This window comes from Scyliorhinus torazame, chromosome 12 (assembly GCF_047496885.1).
Source record: "Scyliorhinus torazame isolate Kashiwa2021f chromosome 12, sScyTor2.1, whole genome shotgun sequence".
NCBI classification, from domain to species: domain Eukaryota; kingdom Metazoa; phylum Chordata; class Chondrichthyes; order Carcharhiniformes; family Scyliorhinidae; genus Scyliorhinus; species Scyliorhinus torazame.
In genome coordinates this window covers 221153482-221170237 of record NC_092718.1, presented here as the reverse complement: position 1 = coordinate 221170237, position 16756 = coordinate 221153482, and positions in this window count along the sequence as shown.

The following is a 16756-nucleotide window of genomic DNA, read 5'->3' as shown; positions in this document are numbered from 1 at the left end:
AGAGTCAGCAACTTCAGGAACTGTCTTCCAGTGAGAGTCAACACCTTCAGGAACTGTGTCCCAGTCAGAGTCGGCACCTTCAGGAACTGTCCTCCAGTGAGAGTCAGCACCTTCAGGAACTGTGTCCCAGTGAGAGTCAGCACCTTCAGGAACAGTCCCCCAATGAGAGTGAGCACCTTCAGGAACTGTGTCCCAGTGAGAGTCGGCACCTTCAGGAACTGTGTCCCAGTGAGAGTCGGCACCTTAAGGAACTGTGCCCCAGTGAGAGTCGGCACCTTCAGGAACTGTCCCCAGTGAGAGTCAGCACCTTCAGGAACTGGTCCCAGTGAGAGTCAGCACCTTCAGGAACAGTCCCCCAATGAGAGTGAGCACCTTCAGGAACTGTGTCCCAGTGAGAGTCGGCACCTTCAGTATCTGTGTCCCAGGGAGAGTCAGCACATTCAGCAACTGTGTCCCATTGAGAGTCAGCACCTTCAGGAACTGAGTCCCACTGAGAGCCAGCAACTTCAGGAACTGTATCCCAGTGAGTCAGCACCTTCAGGAACTGTCCCGCAGAGTCAGTGCCTTCAGGAGCTGTCCCCCAGTGAGAGTGGGCACCTTCAGGAACTGTGTCCCAGTGAGAGTCAGCACCTTCACGAACTGTGTCCCAGTGAGAGTCGGCACCTTCAGGAACTGTGTCCCAGTGAGAGTCAGCACCTTCAGTAACTGTGTCCCAGGGAGAGTCAGCACATTCAGCAACTGTGTCCCAGTGAGAGTCAGCGCCTTCAGGAACTGTGTCCCAGTGAAGGTCAGCACCTTCAGTAACTGTGTCCCAGTGAGGGTCAGCACCTTCAGGAAATGTCCCAGTGAGAGTCAGCACCTTCAGGAACTGTGCGCCAGTGAGAGTCAGCACCTTCAGGAACTGTGTCCCAGTGAGAGTCTGCACCTTCAGGAACTGTGTCCCATTGAGAGTCAGCACCTTCAGTAACTGTGTCCCAGTGAGAGTCAGCACCTTCAGGAACTGTGTCCCACTGAGAGCCAGCAACTTCAGGAACTGTCTCCCAGTGAGTCAGCACCTTCAGGAACTGTGCGCCAGTGAGAGTCAGCACCTTCAGGAACAGTTTCCCAGTGAGAGTCAGCCCCTTCAGGAACTGTGTCCCAGTGAGTCAGCACCTTCAGGAACTGTGCGCCAGTGAGAGTCAGCACCTTCAGGAACAGTTTCCCAGTGAGAGTCAGCCCCTTCAGGAACTGTGTCCCAGTGAGTCAGCACCTTCAGGAACTGTCCCGCAGAGTCAGCGCCTTCAGGAGCTGTCCCCCAGTGAGAGTCGGCACCTTCAGGAACTGTGTCCCAGTGAGAGTCGGCACCTTCAGGAACTGTGTCCCAGTGAGAGTCGGCACCTTCAGGAACAGTGCCCCAGTGAGAGTCGGCACCTTCAGGAACTGTTCCCCAGTGAGAGTCAACACCTTCAGTAACTATATCCCAGTGAGAGTCAGCACCTTCAGGAACTGTCACAGTGAGAGTCAGCAGCTTCAGGAACTGTCCCCCAGTGAGTGTCAGCACCTTCAGGAACTGTGTCCCAGTGAGAATCAGCACCTACAGTAACTGTGCCCCAGGGAGAGTCAGCACCTTCAGGAACTGTCATCCAGTGAGAGTCAGCACCTTCAGGAACTGTGTCCCAGTGAGAGTCGGCAACTTCAGGAACTGTGTCCCAGTGAAAGTCGGCACATTCAGGAACTGTTCCCCAGTGAGAGTCAGCCACTTCAGGAACTGTCTCCCAGTGAGAGTCAACACCTTCAGGAACTGTCTCCCAGTGAGTCAGCACCTTCAGGAACTGTCCCCAGTGAGAGTCAGCAACTTCAGGAACTGTCTCCCAGTGAGAGTCAACACCTTCAGGAACTGTGTCCCAGTCAGAGTCGGCACCTTCAGGAACTGTCCTCCAGTGAGAGTCAGCACCTTCAGGAACTGTCTCCCATTGAGTCCCAACACCTTCAGGAACTGTGTCCCAGTGAGAGTCAGCACGTTCAGGAACTGTGTCCCAGTGAGAGTCAGCACATTCAGGAACTGTGTCCCAGTGTGAGTCAGCACCTTCAGGAACTGTCCCCAGTGAGAGTCAGCACCTTCAGGAACTGTGTCCCAGTGAGAGCCAGCACCTTCAGGAACAGTTCCCCAATGAGAGTGAGCACCTTCAGGAACTGTGTCCCAGTGAGAGTCGGCACCTTCAGGAACTGTGTCCCAGTGAGAGTCGGCACCTTCAGGAACTGTGCCCCAGTGAGAGTCGGCACCTTCAGGAACTGTCCCCAGTGAGAGTCAGCACCTTCAGGAGCTGTCCCCCAGTGAGAGTGGGCACCTTCAGGAACTGTGTCCCAGTGAGAGTCAGCACCTTCAGGAACTGTGTCCCAGTGAGAGTCGGCACCTTCAGGAACTGTGTCCCAGTGAGAGTCAGCACCTTCAGTAACTGTGTTCCAGGGAGAGTCAGCACATTCAGCAACTGTGTCCCAGTGAGAGTCAGCGCCTTCAGGAACTGTGTCCCAGTGAAGGTCAGCACCTTCAGTAACTGTGTACCAGTGAGGGTCAGCACCTTCAGCAAATGTCCCAGTGAGAGTCAGCACCTTCAGGAACTGTGCGCCAGTGTGAGTCAGCACCTTCAGGAACTGTGTCCCAGTGAGAGTCTGCACCTTCAGGAACTGTGTCCCAGTGAGAGTCAGCACCTTCAGTAACTGTGTCCCAGGGAGAGTCAGCACATTCAGCAACTGTGTCCCAGTGAGAGTCAGCGCCTTCAGGAACTGTTCCCTAGTGAGAGTCAGCACCTTCTGCAACTATGTCCCAGTGAGAGTCAGCACCTTCAGGAACTGTGTCCCACTGAGAGCCAGCAACTTCAGGAACTGTCTCCCAGTGAGTCAGCACCTTCAGGAACTGTGCGCCAGTGAGAGTCAGCACCTTCAGGAACAGTTTCCCAGTGAGAGTCAGCCCCTTCAGGAACTGTGTCCCAGTGAGTCAGCACCTTCAGGAACTGCCCCGCAGAGTCAGCGCCTTCAGGAGCTGTCCCCCAGTGAGAGTCGGCACCTTCAGGAACTGTGTCCCAGTGAGAGTCGGCACCTTCAGGAACTGTTCCCCAGTGAGAGTCAACACCTTCAGTAACTATATCCCAGTGAGCGTCAGCACCTTCAGGAACTGTCACAGTGAGAGTCAGCAGCTTCAGGAACTGTCCCCCAGTGAGTGTCAGCACCTTCAGGAACTGTGTCCCAGTGAGAATCAGCACCTACAGTAACTGTGCCCCAGGGAGAGTCAGCACCTTCAGGAACTGTCATTCAGTGAGAGTCAGCACCTTCAGGAACTGTGTCCCAGTGAGAATCAGCACCTACAGTAACTGTGTCCCAGGGAGAGTCAGCACATTCAGCAACTGTGTCCCTGTGAGAGTCAGCGCCTTCAGGAACTGTTCCCCAGTGAGAGTCAGCACCTTCAGCAACTATGTCCCAGTGAGAGTCTGCACCTTCAGGAACTGTGTCCCAGTGAGAGCCAGCAACTTCAGGAACTGTCTCCCAGTGAGTCAGCACCTTCAGGAACTGTCCCGCAGAGTCAGCGCCTTCAGGAGCTGTCCCCCAGTGAGAGTGGGCACCTTCAGGAACTGTGCGCCAGTGAGAGCCAGCCCCTTCAGGAACAGTTTCCCAGTGAGAGTCAGCACCTTCAGGAACTGTCCCGCAGAGTCAGCGCCTTCAGGAGCTGCCCCCCAGTGAGAGTCAGCACCTTCAGGAACTGTGTCCCAGTGAGAGTCAGCACCTTCAGGAACTGTGCGCCAGTGAGAGTCAGCACCTTCAGGAACAGTATCCCAGTGAGAGTCAGCACCTTCAGGAACTGTGTCCCAGTGAGGGTCAGCACCTTCAGGAACAGTGTCCCAGTGAGACTCAGCACCTTCAGGAACTGTGTCCCAGTGAGAGTCGGCAACTTCAGGAACTGTGTCCCAGTGAAAGTCGGCACATTCAGGAACTGTTCCCCAGTGAAAGTCAGCACCTTCAGGAACTGTCACAGTGAGAGTCAGCACCTTCAGGAACTGTCTCCCAGTGAGTCAGAACCTTCAGGAACTGTCCCCAGTGAGAGTCAGCAACTTCAGGAACTGTCTCCCAGTGAGAGTCAACACCTTCAGGAACTGTGTCCCAGTCAGAGTCGGCACCTTCAGGAACTGTCCTCCAGTGAGAGTCAGCACCTTCAGGAACTGTCTCCCAGTGAGTCCCAACACCTTCAGGAACTGTGTCCCAGTGGGAGTCAGCACGTTCAGGAACTGTGTCCCAGTGAGAGTCAGCACATTCAGGAACTGTGTCCCAGTGTGAGTCAGCACCTTCAGGAACTGTCCCCAGTGAGAGTCAGCACCTTCAGGAACTGTGTCCCAGTGAGAGTCAGCACCTTCATGAACAGTCCCCCAATGAGAGTGAGCACCTTCAGGAACTGTGTCCCAGTGAGAGTCGGCACCTTCAGGAACTGTGTCCCAGTGAGAGTCGGCACCTTCAGGAACTGTGCCCCAGTGAGAGTCGGTACCTTCAGGAACTGTTCCCCAGTGAGAGTCAGAACCTTCAGTAACTATGTCCCAGTGAGAGTCAGCACCTTCAGGAACTGTCACAGTGAGGGTCAGCAACTTCAGGAACTGTCCCCCAGTGAGAGTCAGCACCTTCAGTAACTGTGTCCCAGGGAGAGTCAGCACATTGAGCAACTGTGTCCCAGTGAGAGTCAGCGCCTTCAGGAACTGTTCCCCAGTGAGAGTCAGCACCTTCAGCAACTATGTCCCAGTGAGAGTCAGCAACTTCAGAAACTGTGTCCCACTGAGAGCCAGCAACATCAGGAACTGTCTCCCAGTGAGTCAGCACCTTCAGGAACTGTCCCGCAGAGTCAGTGCCTTCAGGAGCTGTCCCCCAGTGAGAGTGGGCACCTTCAGGAACTGTCTCCCAGTGAGAGTCAGCACCTTCAGGAACAATTTCCCAGTGAGAGTCAGCACCTTCAGGAACTGTGTCCCAGTGAGTCAGCAACTTCAGGAACTGTGTCCCAGTGAGAGTCGGCACCTTCAGGAATTGTGCGCCAGTGAGAGTCAGCACCTTCAGGAGCAGTCCCCCAATGAGAGTGAGCACCTTCAGGAACTGGGTCCCAGTGAGAGTCGGCACCTTCAGGAACTGTGTCCCAGTGAGAGTCGGCACCTTCAGAAACTGTGCCCCAGTGAGAGTCGGCACCTTCAGGAACTGTTCCCCAGTGAGAGTCGGCACCTTCAGTAACTATGTCCCAGTGAGAGTCAGCACCTTCAGGAACTGTCACAGTGAGAGTCAGCAGCTTCAGGAACTGTCCCCCAATGAGTGTCAGCACCTTCAGGAGCTGTGTCCCAGTGAGAATCAGCACCTACAGTAACTGTGTCCCAGTGAGAGTCAGCGCCTTCAGGAACTGTTCCCCAGTGAGAGTCAGCACCTTCAGCAACTATGTCCCAGTGAGAGTCTGCACCTTCAGGAACTGTGTCCCAGTGAGAGCCAGCAACTTCAGGAACTGTCTCCCAGTGAGTCAGCACCTTCAGGAACTGTCCCGCAGAGTCAGCGCCTTCAGGAGTTGTCCCCCAGTGAGAGTGGGCAGCTTCTGGAACTGTGCGCCAGTGAGAGTCAGCACCTTCAGGAACAGTTTCCCAGTGAGAGTCAGCACCTTCAGGAACCGTGTCCCAGTGAGTCAGCATGTTCAGGAACTGTCCCGCAGAGTCAGCGCCTTCAGGAGCTGTCCCCCAGTGAGAGTGGGCACCTTCAGGAACTGTGTCCCAGTGAGAGTCAGCACCTTCAGGAACTGTGTCCCAGTGAGAGTCAGTACCTTCAGGAACATTCCCCAGTGAGAGTCAGCACCTTCAGGAACTGTGTCCCAGTGAGAGACAACACCTTCAGGAACTGTGTCCCAGTGAGAGTCAGCACCTTCAGGAACTGTCCCCAGTGAGAGTCAGCACCTTCAGGAACTGTCTCCCAGTGAGAGTCAACACCTTCAGGAACTGTGTCCCAGTCAGAGTCGGCACCTTCAGGAACTGTGCGCCAGTGAGAGTCAGCAGCTTCAGGAACAGTCCCCCAATGAGAGTGAGCACTTTCAGGAACTGTGTCCCAGTGAGAGTCTGCACCTTCAGGAACTGTGTCCCAGTGAGAGTCAGCACCTTCAGTAACTGTGTCCCAGGGAGAGTCAGCACATTCAGCAACTGTGTCCCAGTGAGAGTCAGCGCCTTCAGGAACTGTTCCCCAGTGAGAGTCAGCACCTTCTGCAACTATGTCCCAGTGAGAGTCAGCACCTTCAGGAACAGTTTCCCAGTGAGAGTCAGCCCCTTCAGGAACTGTGTCCCAGTGAGTCAGCACCTTCAGGAACTGTCCCGCAGAGTCAGCGCCTTCAGGAGCTGTCCCCCAGTGAGAGTCGGCACCTTCAGGAACTGTGTCCCAGTGAGAGTCGGCACCTTCAGGAACAGTGCCCCAGTGAGAGTCGGCACCTTCAGGAACTGTTCCCCAGTGAGAGTCAACACCTTCAGTAACTATATCCCAGTGAGAGTCAGCACCTTCAGGAACTGTCACAGTGAGAGTCAGCAGCTTCAGGAACTGTCCCACCGGGGGGTGTCAGCACCTTCAGGAACTGTGTCCCATTGAGAATCAGCACCTACAGTAACTGTGCCCCAGGGAGAGTCAGCACCTTCAGGAACTGTCATCCAGTGAGAGTCAGCACCTTCAGGAACTGTGTCCCAGTGAGAATCAGCACCTACAGTAACTGTGTCCCAGGGAGAGTCAGCACATTCAGCAACTATGTCCCAGTGAGAGTCTGCACCTTCAGGAACTGTGTCCCAGTGAGAGCCAGCAACTTCAGGAACTGTCTCCCAGTGAGTCAGCACCTTCAGGAACTGTCCCGCAGAGTCAGCGCCTTCAGGAGCTGTCCCCCAGTGAGAGTGGGCACCTTCAGGAACTGTGCGCCAGTGAGAGCCAGCCCCTTCAGGAACAGTTTCCCAGTGAGAGTCAGCACCTTCAGGAACTGTCCCGCAGAGTCAGCGCCTTCAGGAGCTGCCCCCCAGTGAGAGTCAGCACCTTCAGGAACTGTGTCCCAGTGAGAGTCAGCACCTTCAGGAACTGTGCGCCAGTGAGAGTCAGCACCTTCAGGAACAGTATCCCAGTGAGAGTCAGCACCTTCAGGAACTGTGTCCCAGTGAGGGTCAGCACCTTCAGGATCAGTGTCCCAGTGAGACTCAGCACCTTCAGGAACTGTGTCCCAGTGAGAGTCGGCAACTTCAGGAACTGTGTCCCAGTGAAAGTCGGCACATTCAGGAACTGTTCCCCAGTGAAAGTCAGCACCTTCAGGAACTGTCACAGTGAGAGTCACCACCTTCAGGAACTGTCTCCCAGTGAGTCAGAACCTTCAGGAATTGTCCCCAGTGAGAGTCAGCAACTTCAGGAACTGTCTCCCAGTGAGAGTCAACACCTTCAGGAACTGTGTCCCAGTCAGAGACGGCACCTTCAGGAACTGTCCTCCAGTGAGAGTCAGCACCTTCAGGAACTGTCTCCCAGTGAGTCCCAACACCTTCAGGAACTGTGTCCCAGTGGGAGTCAGCACGTTCAGGAACTGTGTCCCAGGGAGAGTCAGCACATTCAGGAACTGTGTCCCAGTGTGAGTCAGCACCTTCAGGAACTGTCCCCAGTGAGAGTCAGCACCTTCAGGAACTGTGTCCCAGTGAGAGTCAGCACCTTCATGAACAGTCCCCCAATGAGAGTGAGCACCTTCAGGAACTGTGTCCCAGTGAGAGTCGGCACCTTCAGGAACTGTGTCCCAGTGAGAGTCGGCACCTTCAGGAACTGTGCCCCAGTGAGAGTCGGTACCTTCAGGAACTGTTCCCCAGTGAGAGTCAGAACCTTCAGTAACTATGTCCCAGTGAGAGTCAGCACCTTCAGGAACTGTCACAGTGAGGGTCAGCAGCTTCAGGAACTGTCCCCCAGTGAGAGTCAGCACCTTCAGTAACTGTGTCCCAGGGAGAGTCAGCACATTGAGCAACTGTGTCCCAGTGAGAGTCAGCGCCTTCAGGAACTGTTCCCCAGTGAGAGTCAGCACCTTCAGCAACTATGTCCCAGTGAGAGTCAGCAACTTCAGAAACTGTGTCCCACTGAGAGCCAGCAACATCAGGAACTGTCTCCCAGTGAGTCAGCACCTTCAGGAACTGTCCCGCAGAGTCAGTGCCTTCAGGAGCAGTCCCCCAATGAGAGTGAGCACCTTCAGGAACTGGGTCCCAGTGAGAGTCGGCACCTTCAGGAACTGTGTCCCAGTGAGAGTCGGCACCTTCAGAAACTGTGCCCCAGTGAGAGTCGGCACCTTCAGGAACTGTTCCCCAGTGAGAGTCGGCACCTTCAGTAACTATGTCCCAGTGAGAGTCAGCACCTTCAGGAACTGTCACAGTGAGAGTCAGCAGCTTCAGGAACTGTCCCCCAATGAGTGTCAGCACCTTCAGGAACTGTGTCCCAGTGAGAATCAGCACCTACAGTAACTGTGTCCCAGTGAGAGTCAGCGCCTTCAGGAACTGTTCCCCAGTGAGAGTCAGCACCTTCAGCAACTATGTCCCAGTGAGAGTCTGCACCTTCAGGAACTGTGTCCCAGTGAGAGCCAGCAACTTCAGGAACTGTCTCCCAGTGAGTCAGCACCTTCAGGAACTGTCCCGCAGAGTCAGCGCCTTCAGGAGTTGTCCCCCAGTGAGAGTGGGCAGCTTCTGGAACTGTGCGCCAGTGAGAGTCAGCACCTTCAGGAACAGTTTCCCAGTGAGAGTCAGCACCTTCAGGAACCGTGTCCCAGTGAGTCAGCATCTTCAGGAACTGTCCCGCAGAGTCAGCGCCTTCAGGAGCTGTCCCCCAGTGAGAGTGGGCACCTTCAGGAACTGTGTCCCAGTGAGAGTCAGCACCTTCAGGAACTGTGTCCCAGTGAGAGTCAGTACCTTCAGGAACATTCCCCAGTGAGAGTCAGCACCTTCAGGAACTGTGTCCCAGTGAGAGACAACACCTTCAGGAACTGTGTCCCAGTGAGAGTCAGCACCTTCAGGAACTGTCCCCAGTGAGAGTCAGCACCTTCAGGAACTGTCTCCCAGTGAGAGTCAACACCTTCAGGAACTGTGTCCCAGTCAGAGTCGGCACCTTCAGGAACTGTGCGCCAGTGAGAGTCAGCAGCTTCAGGAACAGTCCCCCAATGAGAGTGAGCACTTTCAGGAACTGTGTCCCAGTGAGAGTCGGCACCTTCAGGAACTGTGTCCCAGTGAGAGTTGGCACCTTCAGGAACTGTGCCCCAGTGAGAGTCGGTATCTTCAGGAACTGTTCCCCAGTGAGCGTCAACACCTTCAGTAACTATATCCCAGTGAGAGTCAGCACCTTCAGGAACTGTCACAGTGAGAGTCAGCACCTTCAGGAACTGTCCCCCAGTGAGTGTCAGCACCTTCAGGAACTGTGTCCCAGTGAGAATCAGCACCTACAGTAACTGTGTCCCAGTGAGAGTCAGCGCCTTCAGGAACTGTTCCCCAGTGAGAGTCAGCACCTTCAGCAACTATGTCCCAGTGAGAGTCTGCACCTTCAGGAACAGTTTCCCAGTGAGATTCAGCACCTTCAGGAACTGTGTCCCAGTGAGTCAGCACCTTCAGGAACTGTCCCGCAGAGTCAGCGCCTTCAGGAGCTGTCCCCCAGTGAGAGTGGGCACCTTCAGGAACTGTGCCCCAGTGAGAGTCAGCACCTTCAGGAACAGTTTCCCAGTGAGAGTCAGCACCTTCAGGAACTGTGTCCCAGTGAGGTTCAGCACCTTCAGGGACTGTGTCCCAGTGAGAGTCAGCACCTTCAGGAACTGTGTCCCAGTGAGAGTCGGCAACTTCAGGAGCTGTGTCCCAGTGAAAGTCGGCACATTCAGGAACTGTTCCCCAGTGAGAGTCAGCAACTTCAGGAACTGTCTCCCAGTGAGAGTCAACACCTTCAGGAACTGTCTCCCAGTGAGTCAGCACCTTCAGGAACTGTCCCCAGTGAGAGTCAGCAACTTCAGGAACTGTCACCCAGTGAGAGTCAACACCTTCAGGAACTGTGTCCCAGTCAGAGTCGGCACCTTCAGGAACTGTCCTCCAGTGAGAGTCAGCACCTTCAGGAACTGTCTCCCATTGAGTCCCAACACCTTCAGGAACTGTGTCCCAGTGAGAGTCAGCACATTCAGGAACTGTGTCCCAGTGTGAGTCGGTATCTTCAGGAACTGTTCCCCAGTGAGCGTCAACACCTTCAGTAACTATATCCCAGTGAGAGTCAGCACCTTCAGGAACTGTCACAGTGAGAGTCAGCAGCTTCAGGAACTGTCCCCCAGTGAGTGTCAGCACCTTCAGGAACTGTGTCCCAGTGAGAATCAGCACCTACAGTAACTGTGTCCCAGTGAGAGTCAGCGCCTTCAGGAACTGTTCCCCAGTGAGAGTCAGCACCTTCAGCAACTATGTCCCAGTGAGAGTCTGCACCTTCAGGAACAGTTTCCCAGTGAGATTCAGCACCTTCAGGAACTGTGTCCCAGTGAGTCAGCACCTTCAGGAACTGTCCCGCAGAGTCAGCGCCTTCAGACGCTGTCCCCCAGTGAGAGTGGGCACCTTCAGGGACTGTGCCCCAGTGAGAGTCAGCACCTTCAGGAACAGTTTCCCAGTGAGAGTCAGCACCTTCAGGAACTGTGTCCCAGTGAGGGTCAGCACCTTCAGGGACTGTGTCCCAGTGAGAGTCAGCACCTTCAGGAACTGTGTCCCAGTGAGAGTCGGCAACTTCAGGAACTGTGTCCCAGTGAAAGTCGGCACATTCAGGAACTGTTCCCCAGTGAGAGTCAGCAACTTCAGGAACTGTCTCCCAGTGAGAGTCAACACCTTCAGGAACTGTCTCCCAGTGAGTCAGCACCTTCAGGAACTGTGTCCCAGTGAGAGTCAGCACCTTCAGGAACTGTGTCCCAGTGAGAGTCAGTACCTTCAGGAACACTCCCCAGTGAGAGTCAGCACCTTCAGGAACTGTGTCCCAGTGAGAGTCAACACCTTCAGGAACTGTGTCCCAGTGAGAGTCAGCACCTTCAGGAACTGTCCCCAGTGAGAGTCAGCACCTTCAGGAACTGTCTCCCAGTGAGAGTCAACACCTTCAGGAACTGTGTCCCAGTCAGAGTCGGCACCTTCAGGAACTGTGCGCCAGTGAGAGTCAGCAGCTTCAGGAACAGTCCCCCAATGAGAGTGAGCACTTTCAGGAACTGTGTCCCAGTGAGAGTCGGCACCTTCAGGAACTGTGTCCCAGTGAGAGTTGGCACCTTCAGGAACTGTGCCCCAGTGAGAGTCGGTATCTTCAGGAACTGTTCCCCAGTGAGCGTCAACACCTTCAGTAACTATATCCCAGTGAGAGTCAGCACCTTCAGGAACTGTCACAGTGAGAGTCAGCAGCTTCAGGAACTGTCCCCCAGTGAGTGTCAGCACCTTCAGGAACTGTGTCCCAGTGAGAATCAGCACCTACAGTAACTGTGTCCCAGTGAGAGTCAGCGCCTTCAGGAACTGTTCCCCAGTGAGAGTCAGCACCTTCAGCAACTATGTCCCAGTGAGAGTCTGCACCTTCAGGAACAGTTTCCCAGTGAGATTCAGCACCTTCAGGAACTGTGTCCCAGTGAGTCAGCACCTTCAGGAACTGTCCCGCAGAGTCAGCGCCTTCAGGAGCTGTCCCCCAGTGAGAGTGGGCACCTTCAGGAACTGTGCCCCAGTGAGAGTCAGCACCTTCAGGAACAGTTTCCCAGTGAGAGTCAGCACCTTCAGGAACTGTGTCCCAGTGAGGGTCAGCACCTTCAGGGACTGTGTCCCAGTGAGAGTCAGCACCTTCAGGAACTGTGTCCCAGTTAGAGTCGGCAACTTCAGGAACTGTGTCCCAGTGAAAGTCGGCACATTCAGGAACTGTTCCCCAGTGAGAGTCAGCAACTTCAGGAACTGTCTCCCAGTGAGAGTCAACACCTTCAGGAACTGTCTCCCAGTGAGTCAGCACCTTCAGGAACTGTCCCCAGTGAGAGTCAGCAACTTCAGGAACTGTCTCCCAGTGAGCGTCAACACCTTCAGGAACTGTGTCCCAGTCAGAGTCGGCACCTTCAGGAACTGTCCTCCAGTGAGAGTCAGCACCTTCAGGCACTGTCTCCCATTGAGTCCCAACACCTTCAGGAACTGTATCCCAGTGAGTCAGCACCTTCAGGAACTGTCCCGCAGAGTCAGTGCCTTCAGGAGCTGTCCCCCAGTGAGAGTGGGCACCTTCAGGAACTGTGTCCCAGTGAGAGTCAGCACCTTCAGGAACTGTGTCCCAGTGACAGTCGGCACCTTCAGGAACTGTGTCCCAGTGAGAGTCAGCACCTTCAGTAACTGTGTCCCAGGGAGAGTCAGCACATTCAGCAACTGTGTCCCAGTGAGAGTCAGCGCCTTCAGGAACTGTGTCCCAGTGAAGGTCAGCACCTTCAGTAACTGTGTCCCAGTGAGGGTCAGCACCTTCAGGAAATGTCCCAGTGAGAGTCAGCACCTTCAGGAACTGTGCGCCAGTGAGAGTCAGCACCTTCAGGAACTGTGTCCCAGTGAGAGTCTGCACCTTCAGGAACTGTGTCCCAGTGAGAGTCAGCACCTTCAGTAACTGTGTCCCAGGGAGAGTCAGCACATTCAGCAACTGTGTCCCAGTGAGAGTTAGCGCCTTCAGGAACTGTTCCCCAGTGAGAGTCAGCACCTTCTGCAACTATGTCCCAGTGAGAGTCAGCACCTTCAGGAACTGTGTCCCACTGAGAGCCAGCAACTTCAGGAACTGTCTCCCAGTGAGTCAGCACCTTCAGGAACTGTGCGCCAGTGAGAGTCAGCACCTTCAGGAACAGTTTCCCAGTGAGAGTCAGCCCCTTCAGGAACTGTGTCCCAGTGAGTCAGCACCTTCAGGAACTGTGCGCCAGTGAGAGGCAGCACCTTCAGGAACAGTTTCCCAGTGAGAGTCAGCCCCTTCAGGAACTGTGCCCCAGTGAGTCAGCACCTTCAGGAACTGTCCCGCAGAGTCAGCGCCTTCAGGAGCTGTCCCCCAGTGAGAGTCGGCACCTTCAGGAACTGTGTCCCAGTGAGAGTCGGCACCTTCAGGAACTGTGTCCCAGTGAGAGTCGGCACCTTCAGGAACAGTGCCCCAGTGAGAGTCGGCACCTTCAGGAACTGTTCCCCAGTGAGAGTCAACACCTTCAGTAACTATATCCCAGTGAGAGTCAGCACCTTCAGGAACTGTCACAGTGAGAGACAGCAGCTTCAGGAACTGTCCCCCAGTGAGTGTCAGCACCTTCAGGAACTGTGTCCCAGTGAGAATCAGCACCTACAGTAACTGTGCCCCAGGGAGAGTCAGCACCTTCAGGAACTGTCATCCAGTGAGAGTCAGCACCTTCAGGAACTGTGTCCCAGTGAGAATCAGCACCTACAGTAACTGTGTCCCAGGGAGAGTCAGCACATTCAGCAACTGTGTCCCAGTGAGAGTCAGCGCCTTCAGGAACTGTTCCCCAGTGAGAGTCAGCACCTTCAGCAACTATGTCCCAGTGAGAGTCTGCACCTTCAGGAACTGTGTCCCAGTGAGAGCCAGCAACTTCAGGAACTGTCTCCCAGTGAGTCAGCACCTTCAGGAACTGTCCCGCAGAGTCAGCGCCTTCAGGAGCTGTCCCCCAGTGAGAGTGGGCACCTTCAGGAACTGTGCGCCAGTGAGAGTCAGCCCCTTCAGGAACAGTTTCCCAGTGAGAGTCAGCACCTTCAGGATCTGTCCCGCAGAGTCAGCGCCTTCAGGAGCTGCCCCCCAGTGAGAGTCAGCACCTTCAGGAACTGTGTCCCAGTGAGAGTCAGCACCTTCAGGAACTGTGCGCCAGTGAGAGTCAGCACCTTCAGGAACAGTATCCCAGTGAGAGTCAGCAACTTCAGGAACTGTGTCCCAGTGAAAGTCGGCACATTCAGGAACTGTTCCCCAGTGAAAGTCAGCACCTTCAGGAACTGTCACAGTGAGAGTCAGCACCTTCAGGAACTGTCTCCCAGTGTGTCAGAACCTTCAGGAACTGTCCCCAGTGAGAGTCAGCAACTTCAGGAACTGTCTCCCAGTGAGAGTCAACACCTTCAGGAACTGTGTCCCAGTCAGAGTCGGCACCTTCAGGAACTGTCCTCCAGTGAGAATCAGCACCTTCAGGAACTGTCTCCCAGTTATTCCCAACACCTTCAGGAACTGTGTCCCAGTGAGAGTCAGCACGTTCAGGAACTGTGTCCCAGTGAGAGTGGGCACCTTCAGGAACTGTGCGCCAGTGAGAGTCAGCACCTTCAGGAGCAGTCCCCCAATGAGAGTGAGCACCTTCAGGAACTGGGTCCCAGTGAGAGTCGGCACCTTCAGGAACTGTGTCCCAGTGAGAGTCGGCACCTTCAGGAACTGTGCCCCAGTGAGAGTCGGCACCTTCAGGAACTGTTCCCCAGTGAGAGTCAGCACCTTCAGTAACTATGTCCCAGTGAGAGTCAGCACCTTCAGGAACTGTCACAGTGAGAGTCAGCAGCTTCAGGAACTGTCCCCCAATGAGTGTCAGCACCTTCAGGAACTGTGTCCCAGTGAGAATCAGCACCTAGAGTAACTGTGTCCCAGTGAGAGTCAGCGCCTTCAGGAACTGTTCCCCAGTGAGAGTCAGCACCTTCAGCAACTATGTCCCAGTGAGAGTCTGCACCTTCAGGAACTGTGTCCCAGTGAGAGCCTGCAACTTCAGGAACTGTCTCCCAGTGAGTCAGCACCTTCAGGAACTGTCCCGCAGAGTCAGCGCCTTCAGGAGTTGTCCCCCAGTGAGAGTGGGCAGCTTCTGGAACTGTGCGCCAGAGATAGTCAGCACCTTCAGGAACAGTTTCCCAGTGAGAGTCAGCACCTTCAGGAACTGTGTCCCAGTGAGTCAGCACCTTCAGAAACTGTCCCGCAGAGTCAGCGCCTTCAGGAGCTGTCCCCCAGTGAGAGTGGGCACCTTCAGGAACTGTGTCCCAGTGAGAGTCAGCACCTTCAGGAACTGTGTCCCAGTGAGAGTCAGTACCTTCAGGAACATTCCCCAGTGAGAGTCAGCACCTTCAGTAACTGTGTCCCAGTGAGAGTCAACACCTTCAGGAACTGTGTCCCAGTGAGAGTCAGCACCTTCAGGAACTGTCCCCAGTGAGAGTCAGCACCTTCAGGAACTGTCTCCCAGTGAGAGTCAACACCTTCAGGAACTGTGTCCCAGTCAGAGTCGGCACCTTCAGGAACTGTGCGCCAGTGAGAGTCAGCAGCTTCAGGAACAGTCCCCCAATGAGAGTGAGCACTTTCAGGAACTGTGTCCCAGTGAGAGTCGGCACCTTCAGGAACTGTGTCCCAGTGAGAATCAGCACCTACAGTAACTGTGTCCCAGTGAGAGTCAGCGCCTTCAGGAACTGTTCCCCAGTGAGAGTCAGCACCTTCAGCAACTATGTCCCAGTGAGAGTCTGCACTTTCAGGAACAGTTTCCCAGTGAGATTCAGCACCTTCAGGAACTGTGTCCCAGTGAGTCAGCACCTTCAGGAACTGTCCCGCAGAGTCAGCGCCTTCAGGAGCTGTCCCCCAGTGAGAGTGGGCACCTTCAGGAACTGTGCCCCAGTGAGAGTCAGCACCTTCAGGAACAGTTTCCCAGTGAGAGTCAGCACCTTCAGGAACTGTGTCCCAGTGAGAGTCGGCAACTTCAGGAACTGTGTCCCAGTGAAAGTCGGCACATTCAGGAACTGTTCCCCAGTGAGAGTCAGCAACTTCAGGAACTGTCTCCCAGTGAGAGTCAACACCTTCAGGAACTGTCTCCCAGTGAGTCAGCACCTTCAGGAACTGTCCCCAGTGAGAGTCAGCAACTTCAGGAACTGTCTCCCAGTGAGAGTCAACACCTTCAGGAACTGTGTCCCAGTCAGAGTTGGCACCTTCAGGAACTGTCCTCCAGTGAGAGTCAGCACCTTCAGGAACTGTCTCCCATTGAGTCCCAACACCTTCAGGAACTGTGTCCCAGTGAGAGTCAGCACGTTCAGGAACTGTGTCCCAGTGAGAGTCAGCACATTCAGGAACTGTGTCCCAGTGTGAGTCGGTATCTTCAGGAACTGTTCCCCAGTGAGCGTCAACACCTTCAGTAACTATATCCCAGTGAGAGTCAGCACCTTCAGGAACTGTCACAGTGAGAGTCAGCAGCTTCAGGAACTGTCCCCCAGTGAGTGTCAGCACCTTCAGGAACTGTGTCCCAGTGAGAATCAGCACCTACAGTAACTTTGTCCCAGTGAGAGTCAGCGCCTTCAGGAACTGTTCCCCAGTGAGAGTCAGCACCTTCAGCAACTATGTCCCAGTGAGAGTCTGCACCTTCAGGAACAGTTTCCCAGTGAGATTCAGCACCTTCAGGAACTGTGTCCCAGTGAGTCAGCACCTTCAGGAACTGTCCCGCAGAGTCAGCGCCTTCAGGAGCTGTCCCCCAGTGAGAGTGGGCACCTTCAGGAACTGTGCCCCAGTGAGAGTCAGCACCTTCAGGAACAGTTTCCCAGTGAGAGTCAGCACCTTCAGGAACTGTGTCCCAGTGAGGGTCAGCACCTTCAGGGACTGTGTCCCAGTGAGAGTCAGCACCTTCAGGAACTGTGTCCCAGTGAGAGTCGGCAACTTCAGGAACTGTGTCCCAGTGAAAGTCGGCACATTCAGGAACTGTTCCCCAGTGAGAGTCAGCAACTTCAGGAACTGTCTCGCAGTGAGAGTCAACACCTTCAGGAACTGT